At 32.2% G+C, this 14,656-nt stretch overlaps 2 long non-coding RNA genes across 2 annotated transcripts; one reads left to right on the forward strand and one right to left on the reverse strand.

Moving 5' to 3' along the window:
* Positions 1 to 537: 537 nt before the first annotated feature.
* Positions 538 to 2,415, forward strand: LOC132315712 (uncharacterized). Its single transcript, XR_009483767.1, has 3 exons — positions 538 to 648; positions 793 to 860; positions 1,896 to 2,415. It is a non-coding gene; the product is annotated as an uncharacterized LOC132315712 (long non-coding RNA).
* A 4,246-nt stretch (positions 2,416 to 6,661) lies between these two features.
* LOC132315715 (uncharacterized) lies at positions 6,662 to 14,237 on the reverse strand. Its single transcript, XR_009483769.1, has 5 exons — positions 14,075 to 14,237; positions 11,986 to 12,050; positions 11,657 to 11,716; positions 7,011 to 7,143; positions 6,662 to 6,917 (listed from the first exon to the last, which is right to left on the reverse strand). It is a non-coding gene; the product is annotated as an uncharacterized LOC132315715 (long non-coding RNA).
* Positions 14,238 to 14,656: the final 419 nt, after the last annotated feature.

Below are 14,656 nucleotides of genomic sequence, written 5' to 3' on the forward strand. Positions count from 1 at the left end.
CAGAGTAAAGAAATTAGTAACATTATATATATATATACACACACATACACAGATGCTATTTAGATTTGTACTGAAATGATTATATATATATACACACACACAGAGATGATAGAGATCAACAACTGTAATTCCTACAATTTCGAAGGCCTTCATCTTCAGGAAGAGAGAGAGAAAAGTTACAAAAGAAAGAGACACGATGGTTGAATATGCATGTTGTGTGTGTGGTTCAATGTGGGTTCTTTCTAGACCGTAATAACAACCTTGTGCATGTGTGTGAGAGTGAGAGATTGCGTAACCAACTAAGGGCTAGTTTGGATTAGTTTTTCAAACGTCGATTTTGACTTTTGGAACTCAAAAGCTATTTAAAATGGTGTTTGACTAATTTTTTTAAAGAGTTTTTGAATTTTAAAAAAGCGTTTAGAAAAAAGCTGGTACCCTAACTTTTCCAAAATGATCTTCTCGAAGACACGGAAGCTAAAAGTAAGTTTTAATGAATATTTTTAAATGACAACCGTGCCCCTTTTCTTAGTGAGTAAAAAAATAAAATTCTGACCGTGCCCCTATAAGATCCTCATTCTGATTCTTCCTAAACCCTAGTACGACAACCTAATGCTCTGCGGAAGATCGTCTCTGCAATTTCTATCTCAGGTTAGCTACGTTCCTCCTTTCATCTTCAATCCCACCCAGAATAAAACTAAGTATGTGTATATATATAGATATAAATATATATTCATTTATGTTGCATTATCAGCCCTAATTTCTCATTTATCTATATAATGAATTTTTTCTTAGTTTCTTATCTTTTCTCAGACAACACCGGCGGCGACCTCCACTGAAACCAATGACCATCCATATTGGAGGTGATTTGTTTTCTTCCCTTTTTATTTTTCATTTTCGGAAGACTTAATTTTGGGAAATTTGCAAAATTCATTCCATTGTATATCATTATCTTAATTTTTGGTTTAATTGAGATACCAACCCAATTGGGACATGTTTCTTAAAAATTAATTAAGTTTACTGGTTGTGAGTATGCTTTATTGAGGGCTCTTGTGGGGGCGACTTTAAGTTCACATACTTCCATTGTAGGCACCTCCTATTGCAATATATGTTTATTTCAACAGTTCTTCATTTCTTTGTCATTTTTATCTCATAAGTTTACTTCATTTCATGGTACGTTTGGAGAAAAGTAATAGGCTAATCTCTTTTTACAAAAAGTTTGGTACATGTTGGTGGCTCTTTTAAGTCATAAATTTTTAATATATAGCCAATCATTATGGTTTCATAAGAAATGCAGTTGGACTAGTTTGAGTACAAAACATAGAGGATATTTGATGGTCAATGATCTGTCCCCATTTTTGCATTCTAAATTCAGAAAAGTTTGTAGCATTTACCGCCATATGCCCAAAGAGGGTTGAAAATATTCAAGAGCCTCGATGTGCATAATTATAGCGATTAAGGGGCTCACGAGACTGAATTCAAGTTCATTACGTACAATTATGGGTTATAAATAAGTAGTTTTGGCACTTGGCAGTAGTACGTACCGGTATAAAACTTATAGAAGCAGTACCAAGATTTTATGAAAATGATGGTATTGCTTTATGCTTCAATTTTGTTCTTAATCACTCTTTATTGTATGGGTGGATGGGTTTCAAGTTTCAAATTCCAACAGTTTCTGTTTGATTGGAAAATCTCTTATGATGGTGAAATGGTGTTGTTTGTGTTAAATGGTTGTTTAAGGGTTTGAAATGCTTGGTAATTTCAATTAGACTAAACCATTTTCCTTTATATATTTAGTCTCAACCTTTTCTACACTAATATAAATTTCTTAGGCTGTTCTATTGCATTTACTGGTATTCCTATTACTTAATAGTTGATCATGTTCTGTTGTAAATTAGATGACAATCGAGGAGACAAAAGTGAAACGAAATCTATATGGGACTCAAGGATGTACGAGATTTTTGTTGATCTTGCTGTAAAACAAGAAGTGAGGGCAAATAGAGCACACAAGAACAAAGAGGGTTAGAATATGTGATGAGATAAAACATGTGATATTTTTTGAAGCACAAATGCAGAATGTACCTTCTCCTCAAACCACCACCAAAACCGGCTGTCACCACCCTCACCACACCCACCCAACCCAGTGAACTGAAACTGTCATCTTGTTTACTATCCCACTCACGTGTATGCATAAGGTTTTGATGTACCAGTTTTTTAGTTTTGTATTGCATTGTACTCTTTTTGGGCCACTAATGTGGACACAGTTTCAAAATTTATTTTTTGCCCATCTTTACTTGTCTGGCCTTGGGGAATGCCTCATGTTTTTATTGTAATTACTCTTTTGTTATACTATACCACTTAAATACTGAAAAACAATTTTGTTTATGTAATTTCATTATGTTTAATGGGTTGTTTGTATGTAGTAAACGTCCAGTGTAATTGTGGAACATGAATTCCCAGCTGGGCTGATGCTAAATGTAATCTTGGTATTTACTATTTTCTGAAATAAAATTTATTGTTTCTTGCTGTTGAAAAAATATATGTATTCCATTGAAAAATGTATCTCATGAATATAGATAATTTCCATTGATATTTTTTTATTTAAGAAAAAAAAAGTTATATTTTTTAATTTTACAGATTGTGAACATGGGACTATTGAGTACGCATGGGATTTTTTTGGCCTTGTTTAACCCTGATTTTGGTTTGGATTATGGGCTCGTTTCTCTGTAGTGTTCAAGTCGAAAGATTTTTTTTATTATTATTTTTTATTTTATTTGGTTTGGGTTTGTCTATGGGTGCTCACAACTCATATTTGTCACGGATGAAACTCTATTTATGAGAATAGTTCGGTTGAAAAGTACCTTCTTCATGCTCTTGTGGTGATTAGTTAGATGCATGGAACATCAAGGTGATATGAATTTCTTTTTCTTCATACAAACAATTCTTTTTTTAACATAACTTTTGCAATAGATAATTTTATCAAACATTATTTATGTTTTCAAAAGAATAATAGCTGAACCGAAACTGTTGGGTGGAACAAGGTAACAAAATACAATGGATGAAATAACAAGATAGGAAAAAATTGGTATCTCAATCCGGGGGTAAAATAGTTATTTTAATGATAGAAGAGATTTGGCAAATGGTTTGCCAACCACACAAAAAAAAAACTCCTATAATAGACTACACTGCAAATTGATAAAGGTATTCACAATAATAAATTTGAGCTTTCTAGTAGCTTCACAACACTACTTCACTGTACTATAATAGACTACACTGCTTCACTAAACTGTATCAATGAATTTGAAAACTAATACACAATGTTGTTTTTGTCTTTTTGTTTTCACTTTTGACCTTTTGAATTTTGCAATAATTATCACAATTTTTTTATTTTTTAAGATACCTTTATCAATTTGTTTTCAAGAGAACCTTTCGTGGCACATTTTTAACCCTTTGGATGCATTGGAGATGCTTCCATCTGCTGTGAGAAATCTGATTTGAGAGGAAAATGAAAAAATTCCTATTGGTAAACAAAGGTAGGGTAAAATGTGCTTGAAATATATATATATATATATATATATATTGATACAATGCATTTAGTGTGGCAATTCAACATTTTTTTTAATGGAAAATATATAACTACTTCAAGATGATTAATGTTGATACAAAATTCATTTTGTTGTTTTGGCTGGTGGGGTGCGGGTCCCATCACCCTTGGTTAGAATAGAAAGACTCAGGTTGTAAGCTTATACAGTAGTTTATATATATTTAGATTATATTTATCATTGTTAATTAATTGCCATTTTTTTTTTTCTTACTATAAAATGGCTCCAGTTTTGAGAAGCATAGACCTATACATATAGAATTTTTAGTGAAAGTAAATTTGTAATTTTTTTTTTTTTTTGGGGGGGGGGGGGGTGTGTGGGGAATAAAAATTAAAAAAAATTACTGTTGCAAAGCTTTTCATTTTGACTTGGCACCTTTTTTTTATTTCTATCACATTGTTGGAATGTTGTTTATGTAAAAATTTATGATCAGGTGAAAGTGGGTGTATATGGCACTAATTGTAAGTAGTTATATTTTTACACTCACTTTTAAGATAATTTTTTACTAAGGAAAAGCATATTTCGTATTGACAGTAATGATGGTGGTGTTTTTTTTATAGGTCTTACTTTTGTTAAATTTAAATTGAGTTTAAATTGTGTAATATACTTCCTCTTTCAAAATCGGACATGAAATTTTCACCCAAGTCATGCAATTTTGATATTTTGCACCATTAATGTAATTCAATCTTCATATATGTCTTAAAAAATATATATGCGACGTGGGGATTTTTACCTAAGTCATGCAATTTTTTTGTGTCACTCTTAAGCTTCGACCGTACCTTCTCGTTTTTCATTTGTGCAATTTAAATTTTATAATTCTATGCTTCCGCAATTTAGATTTTAACCTTGTTTTTTTCCAAATTTTTGGTCTGCCTTGGTCAAAAACCCACACCATGTAATTAACCCTTTATATTTATATATTAGTTACTTCAAATTTCGAAAAAAAAAAAAACCCTAGATTTTAACATTAATCTTACTTCAGCTAGAGAGCTGTAATTATAATAATTAAAGAGGATATCAATTGGCCACTATATGTGTCAGCTTGTCTTGACATTTAATGATTTTGAATCCTCATTTTATATGCTTCATCTAGAATGATTTTTTTTTTTTTCTTTTCCGAATATTCAAGCAAATATATTAATATGGGCTAATATGTAGAAGTGGGAGATTTAGAGATCCAGTCCAATATGCAAAGTAGAGAACAACACAAAAATAGAATTCAGTTTTGGGTCATTTTATTTTGTCTACAGTGGTACTATTCTGCCTTTTCCACTAAATAAAAGAAACATTTTGTTTTTCCAAATCTTGAATGTATATTTCAGAATTAATTCTCTCATACATAACACGAAATAGATTGTATTATTAAATCCACTTATCCAGTCAATAAAGTTAAATATATATAATTACTGAAGAAATATATAATTATATAGTTTACGAACTAAAAAACACACAAGTTACATAATTATATCTCAATTGTTGCGGTCCATAGTTGCTCAATTTATCCCCATTGAAATTGAGCAACACTATGTGATTGTTTAACCGCAATAAAAAATAACGTACGCTATTGTTTAATGAAAAATAACAAATGTTGTTCAATTTTGCCTATTCCATGAGAAAAAGTGGAAGAGAATGCAAACACAATAAAAATAACAAATAAATTAATGAAAAATAACCAGTTTTGGAGCTTTAACTTTTATTATTATGTGATTATATATACCATTAGATTGGTGAAAATAAATAAATAAATAACTAATAGAATTAAAAATTAAAAACAGAGAGAGAACAAACAAACAAAAGAGTCCTAACATAAAAAATATTAATCATATCCACAAGTTGGCTTCAAAAATAAGTCCACATAAAAAATTTACATAATTTTTTGTTAATGTTGCATAAGAGTTTCGAAGCTGTACTTTAAATTTGTGATCGAAAGAAATTTAGTTAGAATTTTAACTATTTTTTTTTCAATTTTAAATCCAAAATACCAAATCAATGCTTGGAAACATAGCATAAAGTAAATAAAGTATAGAATAATTGGTAATTCAAATTTAGAAATTAGTTGTGGCCCATGGGTGGCATTTGGCACCTAACCCCATTCCAGATGATCATGTATTCTACTCAATTATTTGAGATACGCAAGATAGGAGTTTCATTATTCTCTAATAGCTATAATTCATAACTACTAGATTTCTCAAAGTAATTATTTTATATATTTGACAACTAAACAGATTGAATTTGAATTATTTTAACTATTCAATCTATAAATAAGAGTACTTGCTCTAGATTTTGATTCAGTTTTATTTTAATTCTCTCTTTTCTCTCATATTTGTCCGTCTAAATAATAAACAAATAGATATAGTGCTCCGTTTTTATTACATTCCAGTGATGTCTTTGTTAAGAGCTGTCAAGTATCAAAGTCACTTTAGGTTGGTCTTCAAGTTTTTCTTTTAATTTTTAATTTTTTTTGAAAATTTAAGCAACTGATATAAATGAGAAAGATATACAAGGTGGGCCTTACGCCAAAAACAAGCCCAAAAGGGCAGCAAACAAGCCCAAAAGGGCAGGTTGGTCTTCAAGTTACTAACATCAAATTTACACAACTTATACTTACCCAAAAAATAAAAAATAAAAGGTTAATAACATCAATCTCATCAGTACTTTCATCAGCGTAATATTTAAGTCGGTACTCAATTTATTTGTTTGTTTTATATAACAATTGCATTGAATTTGTTAATTTTAGCACTATTTTCAGATTGGCATTGACTTTGAAAATAGATAGCAACTCCACTAATATATGCATATGAGCATATGTTATGCTATTCAATGAGTTTTTAGTTCAATGGTATAATCTTCTATTCCTCAAACAGAGGGAAGGGATCAAGCATGAATAAAAAAAAGTGTTTTTGGTTTACCACTAAAAAAGCCTATGTTATACATCCAAATAAAAATAGACGTGCAGTGAAATATACAAATATAAATAAGCAAGACCAGGCAATTGGAGTTTGTCTTCTGAGAAGGAAACCTGATATGTGCATATAAGGTAATCTAAAAGCTAATGACACAAATGAAAAAATCAGATGGTAGTTAGAGCTTGACTCAACAGTATATAATGTGCATAAGACCATAAAAAAATCATCAACTTCATGTTGAGACTTGATATGCTGTACGATGGCCACAAAACCTATTTTAAAATGCAATACATGTTCATCCCAAGTAGCATTTTTTTCACACAACAATGTGTCTAAAACAAGAAAAAAACATAAAGTCGAAAGGTTGTGGATTCTACATATTTTGATCAAACTCTTGATCCTCGCACAAGCCCTGAAAAAAAAAAAAAAAAAAAAAAATCACGTGGACTTGGATGGTATTTTGCCATATACATTCTTAATGGTTTTTAAAAGTTAAATATTTCACCTGCACCTCACTCATGGCCATCTCCAGCTCCTACTCCAGCTCTGGCTGCTTGATTGGGATCATTTGTTTGCTTGTAATAGACATATACTATAATCTGTACAAGTCTAGGAGCTATGCCCACAATGCTTGAAGCCTGTAGTAACAAATACAACAAAAAATATTTACTTTTAAATCTTGTCCTCAGTACCTTAAATCAATTTGGATACATATTTTAATCAAAATAATTACAAATATATATAAATTTTGTTCTCAACATCTCAAGTCAATTGGATAAACTTTTTAATCTTATTCAAGATGAATCCACCTTAAAATACATTGAAATCTTGTCCTCAATACCTTAAATCAATTTGGATACATATTTTAATCTTATTTTTAACACTTTTAAGCTTAACCTAAACGCATTTTAATCTTATTTTCAACACATTTTAATCTTATTTTCAACACCTTTAATCTTTACTTCAACAAAATTTAATCTTATTTTCAATTTGTTCTCAACACTGCTTTTAGCCTTTGAATCTTGTTCTCAGCACTCCTTTTAATCTTGTTCTCAACACCTTTAATATTTACTTCAACGCATTTTAATCTTGTTCTCAACACCATTAATCATTATCTCAACGCTTTTTAATCATATTCTTAACATCATTAATCTTTACCTCAATGCCTTTCAATCTTTATCTCAACGCAACTTAATCTTTTTCTCAACGCCATCAATCTTCACCATTAATTTTTTTTTATAATTTCTTGCATTATAATATTTGGAAATTGAGCAATAAAGCAGAACAGAACAAATTTTATATATGCAGCCATATATATATATAGAGAGAGATGGAGTAGTACATCGGGACAAGTAAAGACAAGACTGGTAGTGACAAGACTTGCCACATGAAACAAAGCTAATAAATATACTACCACAATTCAATTACTTGAAATAAATAGACATCACAATTCACAATTAATGGAGGAGAAATGTAACTCCACACATACATCTAACAGATTTCAAATCCCCACATGCGAAGAGGGTGAAAATTAGTTGCGAAGAGAAGCCATATTGAAAAGGAAAAACGTTACTATTGCTAGGTTCAAAATTTTTACATTAAGATCAGCGAGGTAACTGCTACAACATTAATCATTCACATTCGGGCGAAAGAGGCGCACAGTAAGGATCAAGTATATCCAATCAATCCAATATAAACGACTTCCTCATTCATTAAAAAGTTCACTAAAAACTGAACTAAATAAAGAAAAATACCTAGTGGATCTCCAGGGAACAAAACTTTCCAAAAAAAAAAAAAAATCCATGAAAAAGCCATCTCAACACATCAACTTACACATGATTTAGTTACATCAATAGTTGAAGTGTTCAAGAATGGTAATCTAACATCAAAATTCACCAACTTTGGAGCAGTGACGTTTCAGAAGCAAGCTATGCTAAAATCTAATAAAAGCACTGTAAGAGGAGCAGTGCATCTTCTGTGCTAGAACATCAATTATTGGAGAAAAAAAAATTATAAGTATTATGGAGATCATTAAAAGCCTCTGATCATTATGGAGTTCTGGTGCAGGTTTCAAGGAATTTTGCTTCAGGGCCAAAACCTTTTAAGATGCTAAAATTGTGGTGTGTTAAGAATGATGTTTTACCTTTGATTCAACAAGCATGGGATATTGAGGTAGAGGGATCTCCAATGCACGGACTGTTGAGCAAGCTCAGGGATGTTAAAAAGGCTGTCAAGGAGTGGAATAAAAATGTCTTTGGAGATGTGGGAGATAAGGTTATGAAGACTACACTGAGGTTAGAAACAGTTCAAGATAGCCTTCTCAAGGATCCATAAGATGTACTTCTAGATGACGAGCAAAAGGCCAGAGAGGAATATGAAGCAGCTATTGCTGATGAAGAAATATTGGTGGCTCAGAAATTCAGGTTAAAATGGCTAAGGGATAATGACAGATGTACTGCTTACTTTTACCAAAAGTTGAAACAACATAGAAATTTCAATGCCATTACCAAAATGGAGAATGATGAAGGGGAGATTTCAGTGGATCCAAAGGTTATTAGTGACTGGTTTGTGGACTACTACACCAAATTCTTCACAAGGAGTGCTTCTGAGGTTGTGTGTGAAATATCCCCTAGGTACACTCTGGACAATACAGAAAAGGACTTGTTAGAAGGGCTAGTTACATGTGAAGAAGTTAAGGCTGTGGTGATGAGTTTTACTCCTGATAAAGCTCCAGGTCCTGATGGTTTCCCTGCTAGGTTCAACCAGACTTTTTGGGCTGTGGAGGACAAAGAGGTGGTGGCAGCTGTGCAACACTTTTTTGATTCAAAAAATATGTCAAGAGGGGTAAGTTGCTCATTTATTACTCTGATTCCAAAGGTGGGGGATGCTGCAAAGTTGGGAGATTTCAAGCCTATAGCCCTTTACAATCTGGTTTATAAAATTGTTACTAAAATTATGGAAAATAGATTAGCTTTGGTGTTGCCAAATTTAGTTGGAAAGGAACAATGTGCATTTGTTGAGGGCAGGAAAACACAAGAAGCAATTACATTGGCTCATGAATTGGTAAGGGATTTCAACAAGCCTAGGAACCCTGCTATGGCATTGAAGATTGACATAAGGAAAGCTTATGATTCTGTTTCCTGGGATGGATTGATTACAGCCTTAAAGAAGTTTGGTTTTGGGGATAGATGGATTGGTTTGATTGCTATTTTTCACTCTTCTAGGTACTCTATCTTGTTCAATGGATCTCCAGCAGGATTTTGTGATTGAATGCTAGGAGCTTCTATTTTCAAAGCATGCAAGGGATGATTTTTCCCCCAGCTTGAATCAAATACATTGCATCTTGTTAGGGCTGGGATAAGTACCATAAATTTTCAGATGGCTCTACTGCTCTATATGATATAATCTCTTCTTATTTCTGTAATTTTTTTAGAAGTGTTTGTGACATTTTATTGTGGTTTTTTTTTTTTGGGGAAATCCAGGAAGTCTGAAGAGCAGAAACCAAAGGAACAGAGGCCCAAGGCCAATGAGAATAAGCCAGTTATGACAGAGTAATCAATACAACTTGTGGGCATCCAGCTCTTCTAGCATGGGGTAGGATCAGAAAATCTTTAAATGCAATTATGGTTGTTTTTATGCACTTGTTTAAAGTGAATTTGGCTACCATTCTTGGACTTTGAGTTTGTAAGAATTTCCTTTCTATATACTCAGTTTGGAATAGATGTTCTCGCATGTTTGACAAAGCGATCTTAAATTTAGTTGGCTGATTGTGTTGATTCTGCTAATAAGTTGCTTATTGGTGTGATTGGAAGTATCTAAAGCATGAAACCATCTCCTTCGTTTCCTTTCTCCAGGAGCAACAAGGTTTCACTAATGAGAATTTTGAATTAAAAGAAAAAAAATCATATTTAAAATTGCTATTGTTTATCCCGGCCTCCTTGCTGAGAAGATCAATCAGAGTGTCTTGAAATATATGAAAATAAGAGTTTGATACTAGAAATCAATCACACATTTACTTGCACGTTTATAATGGCTGTTAAAGATCAAGTAGACTGAAGGAGTTCTAGAGCTGCTTTTTCGATCTTCTTTTCCAAGGCCGCGGTGGATTTTCTCTCTCCTGTGTGACTATACTCAATTTTAAATATGATTTTATCTGGCTTTTCAATTTTTTTTTTTTTGGAAATTTTTCTGTTGTTGCTTTACATACCTTGATTCATGTGCATCAAATGAGAAGGCTTGACAGAGAGAGAGAAAAGAAATAATAAATTGTCTAAAGAATACTGTAATCTGTTAAAGGGGTAATTTCCTGACAAACACTTAAACGGATATCAGTTAAAATCAATAGTTGAGGGGATTTTTTTGCCAAAAATATTCATAAGGGGATTTTTCGCAATTGGCTTAATAGTTGAGGGGAGTTTTAAATTTGCAATTCGCCCTAAATACTTTTGTGCCCCCAACCATATATCTTTCTCTCTACAAGTACATATCCATAGAAGTCGCCCATACCAATATTAGTCAAGACGCTCAAAGAGCTTATTTTGTCCTAAGTTGGGTAATTATTATTGGTGGACTCTCTCTTCTTTGATGTTTCAATTTCAACATTTAAGAAGCTCTGTCAATGCTCAAACTAATAAAGTTAAATTAAAATTGCATAGTCTTCTTTTTCTTTTTCTTTTTCACAGATAAAATTAGGGTTTAGAGAGATGGAAAAGGAAAGAGCCCAAGTAGATAAATCATATCACACACCATTGTTCTAGAATTTCATGAATTGAAAAATCGTGTGTGTAGTGACCAAAGATTCTTGTAACTAAAAGAATTAGACACTATGCTCAATCGTATGTCTTCAACTCTAAATTTCCTTCAATTCTATGTGCCTTGACTTAATTTGAGTGCATCAACATATTATCAACATCATCAGTCGTCATCACTAGAGTCAACGTTGACATCAACATCCTTATAACGTTGACATTAACATCCTCGTCTAGAATTGTCATCTAGAATCACGTAATCCTCTTGCATAGATATACAGGTGATTAAGATAAACTGAAAAGAGACTTCCTATCATAATTGGTCATTTTAAAACCAACGTCACTGCTACAACGGTATTGGGATTTATATAATTCAATTAGCTAGGCAAAAAAAAAAACATACCTATTTCCTTTTTTCCTATTCCTCCCATGCCAATCAACTCTCTTCTTTCAGAAAAGAGACCTATATTATTAGAACAAAAGAGGAAAAGTTTTAAAAGCGTTAATAAACTTGTAAAACATATATTCTGAAATTGAAAACTAAACTTCCAAGTCTTTAATTCCCATTAATAAATTGTTCGAGCATCACATCATAACAATATTATATATATGTATGTAGAACCAAAAACAAAAACAAAAACAAAAAATCAGTATGTAAAACATGAATAAATAAATGTAACCAATAGCTAAATATGCCAATTAAAATTTTAGAAAAAGTAAAGAGTTTGTTACCTGATGACTGAGGAAGCATGTTTCTTGAACCTTGTTCTTGCTAAATGTTAAGGCCCGATACTAACCTAAAAATAAGAAAACACAAGTTGTGAGGAAGAGGTTTCACAATCTCCCTCAAAACAATTAAAACACCACCATCTAAGTACTATCTGTATCATGTATCAATCCAACTCTAACTATGCTTTCAGTCAAAATGTTGGACAACTATTTGTAGAAAGAGGTGTGATTAGCGCATATTATACTAATCCAATAACAAATTACAATGCATCAGTTTAAGAATAATCTTCAAAATTAACAAATCAATATCATCATATTCTGCATTCTAATAACAAAAGAAAATCAAAAACTAAAGTTTGAACACAAAAATATGGCAGAAATATTGAATATATCCTTCGTCAGATTGTATTTCTATGTGAAACAAAACATCCAGAATTTCTCAATGAGGTGGGCTAAATCAAAATATATCAACTAAAATCAACTGATTAAGGAATAGAAAATCCTATTTGAGTAATTAATAAAAAATAAAAAAAATTGTTTCTTTACTGAATACATTAAGAATGAACCAAAACTGTACTACATAATAGTAAATCAAGAACAAAAAATTAATAAAATATTGCATTAATTGATCAAAACAAAATGATTTATATGTGTTATAAAAAATGACATTACATTCACTAGAAAAAATAAAATAAAATAAAAATAGTGCCATTACATGGAGAGAAAAAAAGAAAGGAAAAAAAAAATAAAAAAACCAATTCTAATTCCAATCATTATCTTGAAACTCTAGTCAATGAACAATGCAACCTTCGTAGTAGAAGGATCACATGGCATGCGATCCATGTAACCCTGTTTTACCATCCCCATCCCCATCCCCATACGAAACCAACGTGTCTGTTGAAAAAAAAGGGCGTGCTAGTGGTGCTAGAACAAGTGTTGTCAATAGTTATGTCACCAGAGAGAATGCTACTAAATAAATGGTCAGGTGTGTCAAAGAGCTGGTCACGATTGCTGGTGATTACCTCCGTGGAGTGGTGGGATTTAGAGAAGGGTTCGCTAGTAGTTATGGCGGCATGACAACCAGAGAGAATTTTATGAAATATATGGTCACGACTCACGATCGAAGGGTGATTCCGACAGTAGAGAGGAATTGAGAGAAGCATGAGTATACTTCGTCATCAGACAACAACACAATAGTCGAAATTGGGTGTTTTGTTTTTCTCAATTCAAGCACTTTTTTTTTAAAACAAAGACATCGTTGAACAACTTGAACTCTTTTCTGTAAACTCGTACCAATAGGCCAAACGAATTAGACAGTGGAGGATCAAGATTAAGATCAACTCTGCTGAACCACCAATATGTCCTTAGCTGATACATCATTTCCATTAAAAAATAGAGATGGTGACGTGATAATAATGGAGATGATGTAAGTAACCTTTGCACCTCCAATATCTTCTCCTTCAAGGACCCTGACACTATGAAACGGAAGAGATCCGAATGAATGGAAAGGAAAATAAAACGGATGAATTCCTTCCCCATTTCACTTTAAATAGCCCAATTTCTGAGACTCCTTATCTGGATGGGAATCAACAAAATAGCCCAATTTCCGAGACTCCTTATCTCGATGGGAATCAACAAAATTCCAAAATAAAGAAAATTATATACAAGAAAATAAATACACCACATATAATAAAAATTGATAAGCTCGATCCACAATTTACGCTAGCCAAAAATTGGAAATCTTACGGAAGAATTAAAATAATAATAAATAAAAAAAGGCCGAGGAGAACGAACAAATTCTAATGGTTTATATATAATCTAATGATCAGGTATAAGTAGTTGATCTTAAAAACGAAATAAAAAATTTAAACATGCAATTCTTAGAAAGAGTACCCGATACATATTATTCCTTGCGTCTTAATGATCGAAAAAAAAATAATAATTAATTAATACTTTAAAATTAGATGGAAAAGAAAAATACTAAGAGTAACACGGTTAGGACTAACCGGTGAAAATTTAAACATGAGATTGAAGACAGATTTTGATAGCAGTAATACATGACATATAAAATCTAGAGAGAGAAAGTAAGAACCTGTGTCTCGCAGTCTATGCTTGTCGAAATGGGATTATGATTGCAGAGATGGAAGGAATGAGTGGAAAAGCTTCAGATCGAAGGAGTTGGCCAAGGGGAGGATCTACGGCGGCTGAGGACAATAGCCTCCTTGTGTTTACCCTTCCGAATGAAAAAGTGTATACTTTAGGGTTAGATACTATATATATAATATATCAGGAAAAAAATCACTCACCTCCTTGCTAAAGTTACGGAATTGTGCACTAATAACTGTGACGGTAAATTCTGAACAGAAATCTAGTGACACGTGACGACACTAACCCTACAACACTCGTCCAGTATAATAACTTACCGGTGCTTAAAACACATCCGCTCACAAAATTACCACAGTTACTTCCTTACTGGTCTGACAACCCGTCAGCACACTTGCCATTGTTTCAGGCTTACCATTTGTATGATAGTCTTTTACCCCTGTGACCTTTGGAATTCAATCATATGTGTAATTTGATTATCACACCCGCTTCTTTTTGCGCACTGTATCTATTTATCTATCTATATATAAAGGTACAAGACGATTTAGGAACTTAGGATGTTTTAAATAAA

This window comes from Cornus florida, unplaced genomic scaffold (genome assembly GCF_030987335.1).
Source record: "Cornus florida cultivar Cherokee Brave unplaced genomic scaffold, ASM3098733v1 CherokeeBrave_3.0.0_Hap2_Chr07, whole genome shotgun sequence".
Taxonomy (NCBI): Eukaryota; Viridiplantae; Streptophyta; class Magnoliopsida; order Cornales; family Cornaceae; genus Cornus; species Cornus florida.